This window comes from Bos mutus, chromosome 23 (assembly GCF_027580195.1).
Source record: "Bos mutus isolate GX-2022 chromosome 23, NWIPB_WYAK_1.1, whole genome shotgun sequence".
In the NCBI taxonomy this organism is placed as follows: domain Eukaryota; kingdom Metazoa; phylum Chordata; class Mammalia; order Artiodactyla; family Bovidae; genus Bos; species Bos mutus.
In genome coordinates this window covers 10,310,093-10,326,701 of record NC_091639.1, presented here as the reverse complement: position 1 = coordinate 10,326,701, position 16,609 = coordinate 10,310,093, and positions in this window count along the sequence as shown.

Here is a 16,609-nt window from a genome sequence, read left to right as displayed (position 1 = left end):
CCTAATGCCTAAACAATGCACCTCCAACTCAATGACTGACATCGCTGATGGCGAGAGTCCCCAGTGATGACTTACTCTCCTGTCCCATCAAATTCCTCATAAGACGAAGAGGGGTCCGTGGACAACAAAACAGAACAGGGTGACAAACCAGAATCTTTATCCGTCTGGACTCTTCACTGCGAGGCTGACAAATGAGAGTGAAAGCACAGACTTCCTGCCCTTTCTCTCTAAGCCCATTAAGCCTTCACTGGTCAACAGGCCTGCAGTAGCTCTTTTTGTATAGTTCTGCCACCCCCGCCCCCACGCCCCCCCAACACACACCGTTTGTTGAGTTCAGCAAGTCCTTCAACTGCTCTGGCCATCATTCTCCCCGAAAGTGCCTGCACAATGGCAGGGGCACAATGTGGGGGAGGCTGGCGCTGATAGCTTTGTGCCTTGAAGGGCTTCAGAGACATGCCAGGCCGTCCTCCTTAGGCACTGGAGGCCGACAGGTGGAGCAGACTCTTCTAAGCTCATCTGCAGGAACGCATTTTCATCTTGTCCCAGTGTCAGCCAGGCAGAGTCCTCCCCAGTTTCCTCAGTCTGACGGAGTGCTTGGGGACAGAGTGCCAAGTATGGCCTGCAGTCTGACCTGTGGGCACCTCTAGGACTTTGTTGATCCTGTCTCTGCCTCCTCTTTCTTTCTTGCTGGTGAACCCCCAGGGCCCCAAAACGTGGTGTTCTTCTTGGATGAAGGATGAAGAAAGTAGTTTGTAAGACCCAGACAAAATGTCTCATACATACCTATGAACCACTAATCGAGATCTCCTTCATTTGAAAATCTCTGTAGTTCTTTTTGTTGTTGTTCAGTCGCTCAGTCATATCTGACTCTTTGCAACGCTGTGGACTGCAGCACGCCAGGCTCCCCCGTCCTTCACTATCTTCTGAAGTTTGCTCAAACTCATGTCCATTGAGTTGATGATACCATCCAACCATCCCATCTTCTGTTGCCCCCTTCTCCTCCTGCCCTCAGTCTTTCCCAGCACCAGGGTCTTTCCCAATGAGTTTCCTTTGCATTAGATGGCCAAAGTATTGGAGCTTCAGCATCAGTCCTTCCAATGAATATTCAAGGTTGATTTCCTTTCAGATTGACTGGTTTGATCTTTCCTTGATAGTTCTTTGCTTCCCATTTACTGTATTCTCTTAAAATCTGGGCTGGGTCGACAAGAATTTGTGTGATCTTACTTAAGATGCTTGCTGTGAGATAATAGAAAATGTATATATATTAGTCTCTGTGCCCATTCCTGGTACAGAGTTTCTAAAACACTCTTGTCGTTTCCTGAGCGATAAGAGAACTGGGAGCATCTTTTGTTTTCATATTTGGTCTTTGACTGTGATTCCTGGCACAGAGTTCCTAAGTCTCTTGGAGTTTCCTGGGTGTTCACAGTACTTTTTTGTTCTAATGGGAGGACTCTTGGTGGGCTGCTGCGTAGGGATTAGTCAACAGAAAGACAAGGCCTTGATTAGAAGCTGCAAATTTTCAGCCCCATGCCCTCATTCTCCAGAGAAGGGAGAGGAGCTGCAAATGGAGCTAATGATTGATTATGCCTATATGAGGAAGCCTCCATAAAATTCAGTCAGAGTGCGAGGTTCAGAGAACTTCCAGCTTGGTGAACATGTGAAGGTATTGTGTGTGTGTGTGTGTGATGCTCAGGGAAAAGGATGGAAACTTGGTGCCCATTCCCGAATATTTTGCTCTATGCATCTCTTTCATCTGGATGTTCATTCTTGTCCTTTATCATCCTTTCATCATAAACTGGTAAAGTAGGCTCTTGAATTCTGGGAGCTGCACTAGTCAATTAATCAAATCTGAAGAGGGGATTATGGGAACCTCTGATTTATAGCTAGTGGGTCAGAAGCATAAGTGACATTGCAATTGGCACTTGAAGGGGGGTAGGGAGAGCCAGTTGTGTGGGACGGAGCCCTTCACCTGTGGCATCTGACAGTGTGATAGTGTCAGAATTGAGTGAAGTTGCAGGACACCCAGCTGGTGTTGCACAGTTGCTTGGTGTGGGAAAAAAACCACACATCTGGTGTCAGTGTTGTGAGTGTGGTAGTCGTGTGAGAGTAAAGGAGAAGCACAGGAGGAGAAGTATAGGTTTGCTTTCCCCCTACATTCTCTGAGTTTCAGTTTCTTCATCAGTAAAATTAGAATAGTTCAGTGGTTCTCAAATGCGGTCGCCAGACCAGCAGCATCAGCTTGTCTGGGAACACGTTAGAAATGCAAATTCTCAAACCCCAACTGAGACTGAACCAGTCCCCTGGGTGGGCCCCAGGCGTCTGCATGGTTTCAATGAGGCCTGCAAGAGACGCTGGTGCACATTCAACCCCTGGATGGTGTTCCTAGCACAGGCATATATGTGCTTCTTCAGTTCAGCTCATCAAGCCAGTACAAACCCAAAGCCCTACAGACACATGATAACATTTCCAGAGTGAGACTTGTCAAGTGTATCAGCTGCCAGCATCCTTGCTGATATATAAATGAAGAATTATAATCATGCGATGAAAGGAAAACTCTAGAAAGGTGAACTAGCTTGGCGGGTTGAAAGCCATTCTGTTCAGAATTCTCTCTCTTGCTTCAGTGGAATTGAGATGGTTTCACAGGATGGTGATAAGCATTCATCTCCTGGTGGACGGCTCTGGGCAAAATCAACTCGGGTGTGCACATTTGCTTGCTCTGAAAAAGAGAACTGAAAGTTTTTTTTTTTTTCCTTAGCCAAGCATCAGTTCTTTGTTTGATAAAGAGGCCTTGAGAACACTAATAAATGCCGTGCAGCTTCGTCTGTTTAAACAACTGCGATGTTATGTCTTAAGGCTGGGAAGACAGGCCCTTCTGAAGTGAAGTTCTGACTCCAGGCACCCGAGCATATGTGATTTCTGCTGTCTCTTATGTGCCCCCTCCCTCCCTCCTCCTTGCTTGTATAACTCTGACTTATCTTCTGGGACTCAGTGCAGTCTCTTCCGGGGCATCTTCCTGAACGTCCACAACTGTGTTAGGAGCCCCTCTTCACTGACCCCAGGCCTGATCTTTATCGTAGCCGTCAGCACAGTGTCGTCACTGCTACTGACCCATCCATTTCCCCAGCTCAACAATGCTGCAGGAGGACAGGGACTGTCTCACTCCTTATTCATTTCATTCCCGGGATCTAGCATGGTGCCCGGCATGTCAAGAGCATCAGTCATCTTTATTTATGGAGACTGGCTCCGTGTCTCCTGGCCACCCTCCATTAGATTGTCTGTGTCTTGTATTCCCCCATTTGTTTATACATCTATCAGTCAACTATCTATTGTCCAAAGAGCAGACATGGCCCAAAGATAAGACATGGGGCTGGTTGCCGCCGGGGATTAGGAAGGGAGCCCAGTGCCCATTGTCTTCAAGGCCTGAGACCCTGGTGGCATTCCTGCCCCCTTTTTGTTTGTTTCTGCAGCTCAGGTGCAGAGGCTCAGTCACAGCACACTGTAGTCTCTTCTAGAAGGCCCATCTCTTGATTGATGGGATGCTTTTGTTTTTCCCATTCCCCAACCCCATTTTTGTCCTCTCCATAGGCCATCAGTTTAATGTGTTTATATGTCTTTACTTTATTTGCGTGTATCCTTCTAAAACATGTATTTCTGTTTTGTGAACATGTGTTCTACGTTTACATAAATGGCACATAAGAAACCTCACTGTGCTTCTTACGTTTTCTGTTTGGCATGTTAACAGGCAACCTCCTTGCTCTGGGCATCATCCCGGTTTCACTCATCTGTTCCCCCAGTGACTGCTTCCCACTCCCCACTACCACCAACACCCTGGTGAAAAACACATCCCCTTGTTGACTAAGAGGAGAATCCGTGAGAATCTGTGGCACAGATGCCCTAGGACTCAGGGGCAGGTTTGCTGGGTCACAGTGTATATATATATGTCCTTGCATTGTCTGAGTACTGCCAGATTCTCTCCAGAATGGCTACCTGGATTTGCAGGTTGGCTGGAGTTAGTGATATATATATTCTAGATCATAGTCCCTTGTTGGTTTTAACATTGCAAATATCTTCTTTCAAGAAGTTGTTTGTTACCTTTGTCCATGGCATCCTTTGCTTTAAAAAAATCACTTTTTTTCTTCTCCAAAAACGTATTACAAAGACTAGTTTTGAATAGCCCTAAATGGGGTCTCAAAGAGTTGGACACAACTGAGCGACTGAACTGAACTGAACTGAAATGATCCTTTAATTATGAACAAAAGTGAGTAGCTTTTCACCCTAACGCAAACGTTGCTATGTTTTCAGACGTAGCTGTGGATAGCATCACCCAGATGTGGACCTTAGCATGCCTGAACGAGGTACTCAGTTGAGGTTTAATGTAGAGAGTCCCAAAGTATTAACCATAAAATTACCTAAATGTTAGCTCCACATATTTTGCCTTGGCTGGCAGGGAGCTCATTAGAGTTAGTAATGATTCTGGGGGGTGTTGGTGGTGTGTATTTAATAAAAATCAGAATTCCTTTGTATGTTAAGAGCCTTTATGATGTACCTCCAATAGTTTCAATCTCATTTACTCCTTCTAACCTCTTCCCACTTCTATTTGATGGTAAGTCACATGAAATTCATGCTGCAGGTGTCCTAAGCGTGCTACCTGTGTGCACAGGCTGGTGTCCTGATGGATTTCTACCTGTACCCAAGCTATATCTCATCCATAAAACTCCATACTCACCCTATCCGGTCCCAGGTGCTTTTATTGTATTAAGTGTGCACCTTAATTATTGCTTGTATAGCGATGTCTCGTACTTGTGTCTGCCTGCTGTGGCTTCTTAAGGAAAGAACAGGCCACGTTCATTATGTATCAGCAATAGAATCTCAGACATATGGTGGAGACTCAATAATTCTCTCCAAGATGAGAGGTCTGCTTTCTCGCCCGTTGTAGATTACCATCTAATAGCTAGGATCCTCACACTTTTAAAAGATCAAGCAACTAATCTGAAGAGTAAATCCATACTACTGTGTTACTGGTTTAGTGTGTAAAACCTTCCACACGCTATTTACACCTTATGAGATGATTCCTGGAAACAGAGGACTCGTAATATACAGGAATAATGATGATGATGGAATTTGCTGGTAGCAACATGGTGGTTAGAAAGGGTGGGGGATATTTGGGGTCAGCCAGTCCTTTCAGTGTCACTCAGATGACTGCATTTCTATAAATATCAGTATTTAGGGATATGTCTGGTATGTTCACCAAAAAGTTGGCTTTTTCTTCTACACTTTATATTTGTAGGTTTCTCAGTAAAAGCGTATTAAGTATATTGCACATAGAACTTCTGAGTAGTTATGCTGATATGGGTTAAATTTCATCATGTCAGTGATACACTGATACTTTCACTCAGAGTAAGATGTATTTGATGATATGTTTTGTTGCCATAAGTTCAGTGTTAAGGTGGAAATATGGTTAAAGAGGATACAAAGGAATGTTTCTCCCAGGATGATACCCTTCTTGAGATCCTCAGTGGGATTTCCTTTCCTGACCTCTCTTCCTTGCTGTGAACTTTAGTGAATGGATGCTCACTCCAGATTCAGAAATCACCTGGACAGGCTGGCCCCAGAGGCAAGATGCTATGGGCCATTGGGCATTCAGGCAGCAATTTTCCTGTGTCTTGCTTTTCCATTTCTTTGTGTGTGCTTGCTTTATTTTTCTTCTTCTTTCAGTAGGATGATTTCACTATCGCTTCAGTCCACATGGTGGAGAACACAGACACACCCTGGTGTCCACCACTTAATTCCTATCCTGGAGTCCTGGGATCTGTAATTCGAGATTCTCACTGTTCTGGAATGGGCCTGGTTCTTTCTGTTGTCCCAGTCAGCTTGACTTGGGCTAAAGGACCATATTGAACAGACACGGCGATTGGGATCTCCCTGTGACCAGGGCAGGAGATTGGAGGGCAGTTCCAGAAAGGAGACTGGCACATACATTCTAATAGGTGTCTTTGATCACAGCCATCTTTATATGAGGAGAGTTTTCCTAGGCGCAGTTGGTAAAGAATCCACCTGCCAGTGCAGAAGATGCAAGAGACATGAGTTCCATCCCTGGGTCAGGAAGATTTCCTGGAGAAGAGAATGGTTACCCACTCCAGTATTCCTGCCTGGAAAATTCCCTGGACAGAGGAGCCTGCTGGGCTACAGTCCATGAGGTCTCAGTCGGACACGACTGAGCGCACACTATACTACTTCCTAGGCTTGAACCTAAGGCCCACTTTTAAGAAACAGACAATTCTTTTTCATCCCAACAGCAAGAAAGAAAAAAAAAGAAAAGAAAGAAAAAAAAGGACAGTACGCGTTATCTGTTACGAATTCTGGTACTGTTATATCACACGCACACACATGTCTGTCGCATGTGGTATGTACATATGTGTGCCCATATACAGAAATTCATATCGTCAGACATACTATAATGCAAACATATGCTCTTCTGAGGATCCAGCATATGAGCTTTTCAACACCGCCCCCCCACACACACCAAAGTGTCCCAAGGAAAGCAAATAATTTCAGGTTGTAGGACAAAGCGGAGATCTGTCATGAAAATAGCATGCAACAAGTGTAGCATTCTGCCCTCCAAGCAGTGCCTTGTGGGAAAAAGGTGCTCAAGTGGCTTGATTGGGATTTTAATGAAAAGTGTTCTCCCCTGCTCCACCCTCTGCCCACCCCAGCTTATTTGATTATTTTCTCCAGCAGTTCTGTTGGAGCCCTGTGCCGGGACACGGTGGAGAGAATGTTAACAATTCAACTCTCTCAATTAATTGCCAGTGCTTTCTTCATCCGGCCCAGCAGGGCCTCTTCCTCACAGGCTGCTGAAGACATAACAATGCGCCTCTCATGCGAAGGTGGAATGGTTTGTTCATCAGGGGGCTTTCAGTCCTCCAGGCCACGATATCCCTCCGTGGGCACCAGTAGTAGAGGCTGGAGCCTGTCTCCCCTTCACACTCAGATGTGAGTAAATCCTTATGTGACAGGAGAACATGTTAACAGGACTCCCCTCTTCAAAGAGAAAAGGTGAAACCCCGGGGATTCAAGAAACATACAGTGCACTGACTTAGCTACACATACAAACACTCCCTCTGTCTCCAGTTTTTCCCTGCCCGTGAATGAAACGGCTCGCCCAAGAAACTGGGTTTGAGTGGAAGGGCTGCCACCACACCCCAGACGCGCAAGGAAGCTTTAGCGATTGACTGGGCCCGTTAGTCGGACATGTTATGAGAACTCCTGAGGCTGGACCTCTGTGTGGGGAATGACTGAAGTTGCTCAGTCCATGTCTGACCCATGGACTATAGCCCACCAGGCTCATCCATCCATGGAATTTTCAAGGCAAGAGTACTGGAGTGGGTTGCCATTTCTTTCTCCAGGGGATCTTCCCGACCCAAGGATCGAACCCAGGTCTCCCGCCTTGCAGGTAGAGGCTTTACCGTCTGAGCCACCAGGGAATGTGTGGGGTGAGCCCAGAAGCAGTCTAACAGATATGCATCCTCCACGTGGAGCTCACTGTGGAGTTGCAGACGTAAGTGCGGAGGTGACCCCAGGTGATGCGATTCGTAAAGAATCCACGTGCCAGTGCAAGAGACACAAGAGACACGGTTTTAATCCCCGAATCTGGAAGATCTGGAGGAGAAAATGGCAATCCACTCCCGTATTCTTGCCTGGAAAATTCCATGGATCGAGGAGCCTGGAGGGCTACAGTCCATGGGGTTGAAGAGTTGGACACGACTGAGCAGCAGAGGTGGAGTGTGAGCAGATTTAAGGGAAGCTGTGAGGCTGAGGATATTTAAGCACCAAAACGCTGTGTTCAGCCACAGTTCAGTGTAAGAGAGCAAAGAAGGAGGAGAGAATTGGGTTCCTTGAGATTCCTGGCTTTGCCTAATTGGATATGATGGGTGTGTTTGCCCAAGGGCAGCACCGAATGATTTAGGACAGGAAGTGGTGAATTCTGCTGAGAAAACAGAGGCATATAAAGGGCCCTGAAGGGGTTGGCTTTTAAAATCCTGTTGAATTTCACTGTAAACTTTACAATTTGAAGTTGTGTCTCTTATTCAGTGATTCTCAAACCAGGGGTGGTTTTGAAGGCTGTTAAGAGCCTGATTCAAGGAAGGGAAAACAGGGAGAATGGTCTGATTGAAGGCGGAAGAGCATTGAACAGCTATGGGAATGAATGGAGCTAACATCTTCAGCAAGGGGCATGTTCTTCAGGTTTAGAGTGATCCGGCTTACATGGTTGGATGGCATCAGCGACTCAATGGACGTAAGTTTGAGCAAACTCTGGGAGACAGTGAGGGACAGGGAAGCCTGGTATGTTGCAGCCCATGGGGCTCGAAAAGAGTTGGACATGACTGCGTGACTGAACAACAACAAACTGGGAATTTGGTAAAACTGTAAACGATCGAGTTCCCTTGCAACTGAGCTTCATTAATGTTTTGTATTCTCACCATTGTCTCCTTGAAGCCTGTAGAAATTTATCAATAGGATGTAGTCTTTTCTAGGTTGATCTTGGAGAGGCAGGGAGAAAGGAAGTTTTGGATCCCATTGTGTCCATAGCATTGCTAGGGTCAGGAGAGAGATTCTGGGAGGTTAACCTCTCCCTGCTCCTTAACACTCACCCCACCTAGCAGAGGGCTCTTGAGCATCAAAAGAAAACAAACCAGAAAACTTACTTAGAGCTAGTGCTGTCCATTGAGGATGATGGAAAGAGCCATTTATAGCTGCTGTGATGATTGTTGCAGTACATGTGGGCCCAGGAAAGAGGAAGAGGCGCCCCCCCCGCCCATTATTTTGCAAGGGGCAAGGTCAAAGTCACATTACTGTGAGAATGCCCTTCTTCACATCACACAACACTGTGATGTCTCCAGTGTTGTCTTGTCTAGGTGTTCTCCTTTTTGCGATTACTAAGGAAACCAGCTGGGGCTTAGCCAGAGTGCTTTTTGGTGGTGATTAAGATATTAAACCGGAACCGAGCACCCACTTTTTTCCCCCTTCCCAGAACTGGAGCTATCCCTGGCCACACTCCTGCCCTCCTCATGCCCTCACACTCCGCTTGTATCAGCTGAAGTTGAGCATCTGCAAGAAGCAAGAGTACAAGGGCACTTTGTTGGAGTCCTCAGCTGGTTGAAAGGGCTGGACTTTTCAGAAAGAACGAATGTTCCTCTTGGGAGACTTGAGGAAGAGGACTATGGAAAAGAAGGGGAACTGAAGAGAAAGTGAGAAATGTGTGAGGTGGAGCTTCAAGATGGGATGTTCCCTTGCTTCAGAATGACCTCCTCCCCTTCTCAGCAAGAAGGAATAACTCAGACAAGGAAGTTCCCATTTCAGTTCCTGCTATGGCTATCCTGGTCTTTTCACAGTTAACTCATACAGAAAATTTGTTAGAAAAGTAAGATGCCATTCCAGTAGTAACAAAAACAACATAATATTTAGGAATTGATTTAACCAAGATTACATCAGACCTCCATGGGGAAAAGCTTTAATACTCTAATAAAAGACAGAGAAAATTGTATCAATAAATATCATGTTCTTAGATGAATAATTTAATATTATAAAGGTTGTAATTCTCCCAAATTAATTTATAATCTCAATGCACTTTCAATCAGCAGTCTAGCTGGAATTTTGGGGAGGGATCTTAATAAATTTATAAAAGAAGAAAGATTCACAAATAGCTAAGGGAAAAATAAAAAAGAAATACAAAAGTAAAAAGGAGTACTTATATATTCAGATACTGAAACATTCAACAAAGCCATAGTAAGACAAATAGTATTTACAAGCGCACATATAGACCTAATGGAACAGAAGACTCGAAGGTGGACACAGACTCAAGTGGAAGAAGATATCTGCAATGTTTCAAAATGACGAAGTATGTATAGTGTAAGCAGTGTAGGTCTGCAAATCAACTCCAACAGAAAAACAAACAAAAGTTATGAACAGGCATTTTAGGAAGGAGAAAAGCCGAAAAGGAAATAAACATAGAGGAACACTCACATATATCAATAAGCAGAGAAATGCAAATAAGAACAGTGAGATTTTTGCTTTCATGAACTTGGACTGGAAAACATTAGGAAAACAATCGCTGATGTCAGCTGATGATGGAGAATGAGAGTTGGGTTATCTAGGATTTCTCATGCACCTCTGATTGAGTGTAGATTGACTGGTAGCCATTTTAATGAGTAATCTGGCACTGCTTAAGTAAATCAAACATTTACGTAAACTGTAACCCAGATATTCTGTGACTAGATATATACCTCCAAGTCTGTATATCTCTATATAGATAGATAGATACAGTCTATATATCTAGCACCCAGGGGCGCTAGTGGTAAAGAACCTGCCTGTCAATACAGGAGATGTAAGAGATGTGGGTTCGATCCCTGGGTTGGGAAGATGCCTGGAGGAGGAAATGGCAATGCACTCCAGTATTGTTGCCTGGAGAGTCCCATGGACAGAGGAGGCTGGCGGGCAACAGTCCATAGGGTTGCAAAGAGTCGGACACGACTAAAGCAACTTAGCAGGTATACATGCAGATATATATCCCAGAGACATTTCCCCACTGCTCTGGACAGGGAAACTGAGAGTTAGAGACTGTCTGTCTATCCCCAGGAGAATTATCAGGTAAAGCATGGTAGACCTACATCATCTAAAAATACCATGCCGTGATTAGAAGCAAATCTTTACCAGCTGAGCTACCAGGGAAGCCCCAATATGAACACAGATTCTCTTAAAAACATATTGTTGGTTGAAAAAAGTAAGAAACAGATAAAAGGCTCAGTACAAATCATTTCTGTAAGTTACAAATATACGTACACCAAAGAGCAATAAACCCTGTGCTAGAGAGCACACGGGCGAAAAGATGGATGTTAAACACATTGGAATAATCGCCTGTGGGGAGGAGTTAATGGGGATCATGGTGACAAAGACAAGAGACAAACAAAAACCAGAAAGACAGGAGAAGGGCCCCCTATGGACCAAAGATGAAACTGTGCCCGGAACGATCAAGCATGATGATATCCATCGGCATTCCACATCTAAGGTTAGAAAAGCTTTCCCTGACCCACCAGTCAGGAATTCTTTGGCAAGCATCCGTCAGAGTTGGGTGATGACGACCCTGGGGACAGATGACCACCATTACAGTCTTCTTCAGAGGCAAAGAGAAAAGGGTCTGGAGACCACTCAGGTAATCTTGGGGACAGAAACAAGACCACTCTTGCATACTAAAAAAAGCAGAATATAGAGGAAAGAACAGGGAAATGGGGGGCAGGGAGGCCCACAGAAAAGAAAGAATTGAGAGCACCGAAGACCCATAGGCTCATGAAGGCTGGACACGGGGCTGTAGAAACAGGACAAGCAGAGCACAGTCCCTGCCCGGGAGTTCCTGCCCTCCTTTTACTTTTCTGTCACACAAGACGTGAGCAGTTCCCAGTAGATCTGACCTGATGAAACTATCCTTACTGGATGCTCTTGAGTCCTGTCTAGACAGCAGGACATAGCCTGTGGGGGCCCATGTCCCAAGACAGAACCATCTAGAAGATGCAGCAAATGTTCCCCTGTCTGTGTAATTAGGTCTTCTCCTTCACACCCTCCTGTGAACATTTCAGAAACTTCTGAGGGCCTAGTGCACTTAGGGTTATATTTAATCTTCCCTTAGGCTCTCCATCTGTCTACACAGCAAGTCTTCTCTTTTTTTTCCCCGGAGGTCTGGGGCCTACACACACCTCACATTCTTCAGCACTTCCCTCTTCTCTAAAATTCTCTTCTCTCAACATTTTCCTCCAGACCACACCTCCTCCTCCTCATACCTCCATGTTCTACTGCAGCATGTGGGGGCCATGGCAACTGAGGTTTCCTTGTGACAGCATCCTTCATGATGCTTTTGACCTTGGGAAAGCTTGAGAAAACCAAGGCTTAATACCTGGTGTAGCCTAGAGATACAACTCCAGGCAGTGTGGAAATGGGCCCCGTTTAGGGACAGGTAGGGGGAAGTAGTATGGAGACTACGTCTGCAGTTTGGACCCTGTCCTTCTGCTCTCCGCCCCGCCAGCTCTCACTGAACTAACTGTTGAAATGTAACTGCATTCTCAAGTGCGAGAGTTCTGTGTTGCCTGGATGTACCCCGACTTTGTGTATTTTCCGTGGCTCCATGTTCCAAAAACATCTCACTTCAGTAACAAAGAAGCTTGTTGTGGCTGGGAGGTTTCACAAGGAGATCACTGATGGAGACAAGCCCAACCAAATGCCCTCTTGTCTTTGCTGATGTGAATCAGGATGACCTCTTCACCCTCTTCAAGGGGATATTTATAAGAACCAGACTCGGCACACATGTTAGAAAGATAACTCGAGAGGAGGCCAAGCACACAGAGCCTGTGTACCTCTGTCTGGAGTGATGTTCAGGGCAACCCGCCTGTGGCTGTTGTGTTTCTCTAGCTGGTGTTTGTACACATACACCTCGTGTACACACACACACACACACACACACACACACACAGTTTTTGAAAGAGGGTGTTCTTTGCCTTGCGTACACACACACACATACACACACACGTATACAAATACACACACACACACACACACACACACACACACGCTTACTTTCTGTTTCTGTATTTCCCTCCCAGAAGCCAGAAGCTCAATCCCATGATCTTTAGTGGGAAGGAAGTAGAGGTCGGTTGGGCGTGATGGAGGCGTGGATTATTTTCAGCAGTGGAGGAAGGTGACCTCCCGCGGCAGCTGAATGACCGTAGCGGGAGGGACGTGTTTAGCTCAGGCTGCTGCAGCAGTCCCACAGATGGGGACTTAAGCAGCAGATGTTTCTCTCTCGTGGTTCTGGAGGCTGAAAGTCCAGAATCACGATGTTGGCAGATCTGGGTTCTGGTGACTTTGTAGACAGCCACGTTCTAACTGTGTCCTCACATGGCCTTTTCTCGGTGGTTAAGGGGTGAGGGCAGAGAGGAAGGGAGACAGAATCTGTCTTCCTTTTCTTATAAAACCATGAATCCCACCCTCATTACCTCCCAAATGCCCCACCTCCAAATACCATCTCTCTGGGGGTTAGGGTTTCAATGGATGAGCCTCAGGGTGCACACACATTCAGCTCACATTGCGCTGGTAGAACGGGGAGTTCTCTGCGCCCAGCTTGCTCCTGCTGGGTCAGCTCCAGCCTCCAGAAATCTGGGGCCTTGTGGAGTCCCTTTCTGGTGAGGCCAGCACACTGGGGATGGGGATTGGAGCTGATTGGAGATGGAGGCTGAAGTACTTTATAAGCAGACTATCTCTACTTATCTCTATCTTATCTCTAAAACAACGTAGTGGCCTTTAACTTGGAACCGGACAGCAGGAATTGGAACTTTCCAGTTGACCAACTCCCCCCTCCCCCCCAACAAACAAAAACATCCCTGCACTTAAGCATTTTAAAAATGAAACTTTTAAAAATTATATTAACGTAAAAGTTAGATTTTATATCTAGTTATGATGTAATGTGATACAGACTTAAAACTTTCGTTTCAAGTTTCAGAATGTAATGTTCTAATTTCATCCAGGTTTTGACACCATCTGGGAAAGTTCCCTGTCCATTTAAGCAATCCCTCTGTCTCTTTTGTTTCTTCCCCTTCTCTGTTGGCTGGGGGTACAACACCGTCATTGTATGGACCTGGTGTTCCTTTCACAAGGGCCATTTTGTTGCAGGAGATTTCATTTTCAGTTTCTCTTTAGAACTATATTTGGAAACAAAAAACTGGACTGTGCTTGTAGGAGGTGTTGCTTCGCTTACCTTTGGGCTTTGGCGATGAAGAGGAGGGTGAGGGGTGTCTTCTGCTGGGGATTAGCTAGGGATCGTGGGATGTGGTGATGGAGGTGGTATGGCTCTTTGGGTGACTTGAGCCCCGTGGTGGTGGCACGTCTTTAGCTTGATTACCTCTCCACTCGGGAAGCTCACCCTGCCGACGCTGGCTAATGTGAGGAGAGGGAGGCCAGGAGCAGAGCCAAGTCATATTTTAGCAGCTGCTGAAAAAATCTCTTTGCTTTTTTCTTTCTTTTGTTTGGATTCTTATAAAAGTTTCAAGTTGTTTGTGACTGAGTGTCCACCCTGACCTCTTTCCATGTCCCAGTAGCTTGACCTTGAAGACCAAACCTCACCATTTCAGAAGATCCCATAGCCACGTGACAGAGGCCATCCACTCTCCTTCCACTTGGGGCCATTCTGTGCGTCAGGCCCAAACCTCACTGGCTTTCAGCAGAGACAGGGACACTTGCAGTTTTTGAAAACACATTCAGTTCACACCCTTTTCTTTGAGAGGGGATGTCCTTTTAGTCCCCTTCAAAAGTTGTTCACCCCCTTTCTATATATAGCAGATTCTTATGTAGAGTCTGCTGGGGAGTGCTCCCCCAGCCCTGTCCACGCTGAAAGAGGTTATACAAATAAGCCCTTTTCTTTTCACATATTCAGACTTTACAGGAGGAAAGTGCTAAATCGTTTTCCAGAATGTTGTAAGACCCGATTTGACCGCAAATTGTACTGTGAGAAGAAACAGATGGGGAAGTAAAAGATGTCCTTTTTCAAAGGAATCCTCTCTTCTCTCCAGAGGCTTCTACAGTAGACTGTCCCCTCATTCCCAGGAATGAGGGGTGTCCAGGAAAGCCCCGCCCAGCTTGTTGGTGTAAGCAGTCCAGCGGAGGGCCGGGGTGCTGCCCATGCGCTGGGCTATAATTGGTTCTGAAAACACCTCTGCACAGTGGCAGTGAGCCAAGCTCCCCCTTCCTGGGTGACTTTCCATTTCAGAGGGCTTATTCCTTGCTTAAAGTAGTTTTCCTCTCTGTGTCCCCCAGACGTCTCATGAAGAGACAAAATACCCTCAGGTGTTTAGCACTGGGCCCTGGCCACAGTCAACCTGCCCATTATGAAAAGAAGACGTCAAGCTCAGGTTCGCTGGTTTTTATAGCAGGATGGAACTCACTTAACAATTTACTTGTGTTGCCTGGAGCCAGCTCCGATATGAAACAGATTAGAACTGCTTCAGACTTTCAGTGTTGCAGTGGTGGATTCAAAGTTTTAAAAAAACAAAAACAAAAAACAGAGCAAAGTACAGTTTGAAGGCACAGGAAACCTATGCAGGCATGAGTGTGTGTGTTTGTGTGTGTGGGTCTCCTGTTACGGTGTCACTGCAGGGAGTGAAGCGGTAACTTTCGGGTTTTGTTTCCATCCTGAAGCTTTCTTTTCCCCCTGAGTATTTCTAATTCAGAAGCCAAGCTTAACGTCTCCATGTGACAAGGGGGAATCCAATGTGGCAGAGAGATTTGCTTTTAGTCTTGGTGGCTGAAGCTGTTGTGCTGGTTCAGACGTGGCACCATGAGTGGGCACAGGAGAGTTTTAGTATGACAGTGGTGTGTGTGTATGTGTGTGTGTGTGTGTAAGAAAGAAGGGAAAGCAACAGAATTCAGATTCTCCGGAGTAGAAGTTTTGTCCTTTGTTGTAGATTTTGTGTTATGAAGAGTTGCACGCAGCTATAAATATGAACGTGATTGGCAAAGTCTGCAGATTAAATAAAATCTGTGAAGGGTGTAAAATACTTTATACACATCGCACATTGGCAGTGTATTCATAGGATGCACTTTCTAGAATTTGTTCTCTTTCTCTCCCTCTCTTTGAAGCTTACTCATTCTACTTTTATGTGTATTCTTCTCCTCATCCTGTCATATTTCAGAAATCTTATTTTGAGCAGCCTAACTGGAGATGTGTAAGCAAGGTAACTCCCGATCATATCTATTTAGATCAAAGGGTGAGGCTATTTTATTCTCAAATGTTGGCAAAGGGATTATTTAACAAGAAATCCGTGTCAGTTTCAACGTGACATGTGGGATGACATCACACTTGGGAAAAAGAAAGATGTAAGTCAGTATTCTCTCACAAGCTTCAAAGTTGGAAATGCTTTCACATAAGATGCTTTTTATTTCTTATCTATTGCTCCCTGATGGAAAGTGACACCTGAAAATTTTCTCCTGTTAATTTTTTATTGCTTTTGCAACAAGGCTGCTCACTGGAAAACCTTAGCTGCAAGGTTGCCTCCTCTAAGCAGTGGAGCTCTACTACTTCCCACGTGGTACCACCTGAGTCCTCCCTTTTCAGCAAGGTTTGGAAAGAGATTTGTTTTGCCACAGAATTTGCCAAGTTCAAACAATATTTGAATCCTGCCTGCTGTTTATACTTTTTTGATTCAGGAGTGGCTGGAAATATTGGAAATCTGCATTCCCTTTGGATTCTGCAAAACCCAACCTGTCACAGGAATTCTTGAGAGCTGGTCATAGAAGACAACCCGCCTGAGGAGAAAGGGTCAGACCACAAGCGCCATGGGGTGAACTATGGAGAAATGAACACAGCCGTTCTCGAGCAGGCCCCAGGATGGATTTTACCATCTAAGAGACTCTAAATCTGGGCTTCCCTGGGGGCCCAGTGGTAAAGAATCCTCCTGCCAATGCAGGAGATGCGGGTTCCATCCCTCGTCCGGGGAGATCCCACGTGCTGCAGAGCAACTAAGCCCGTGTACCACAACTACCGAGCCTGTGCTCTGGAGCCTGGGGGCTGCAA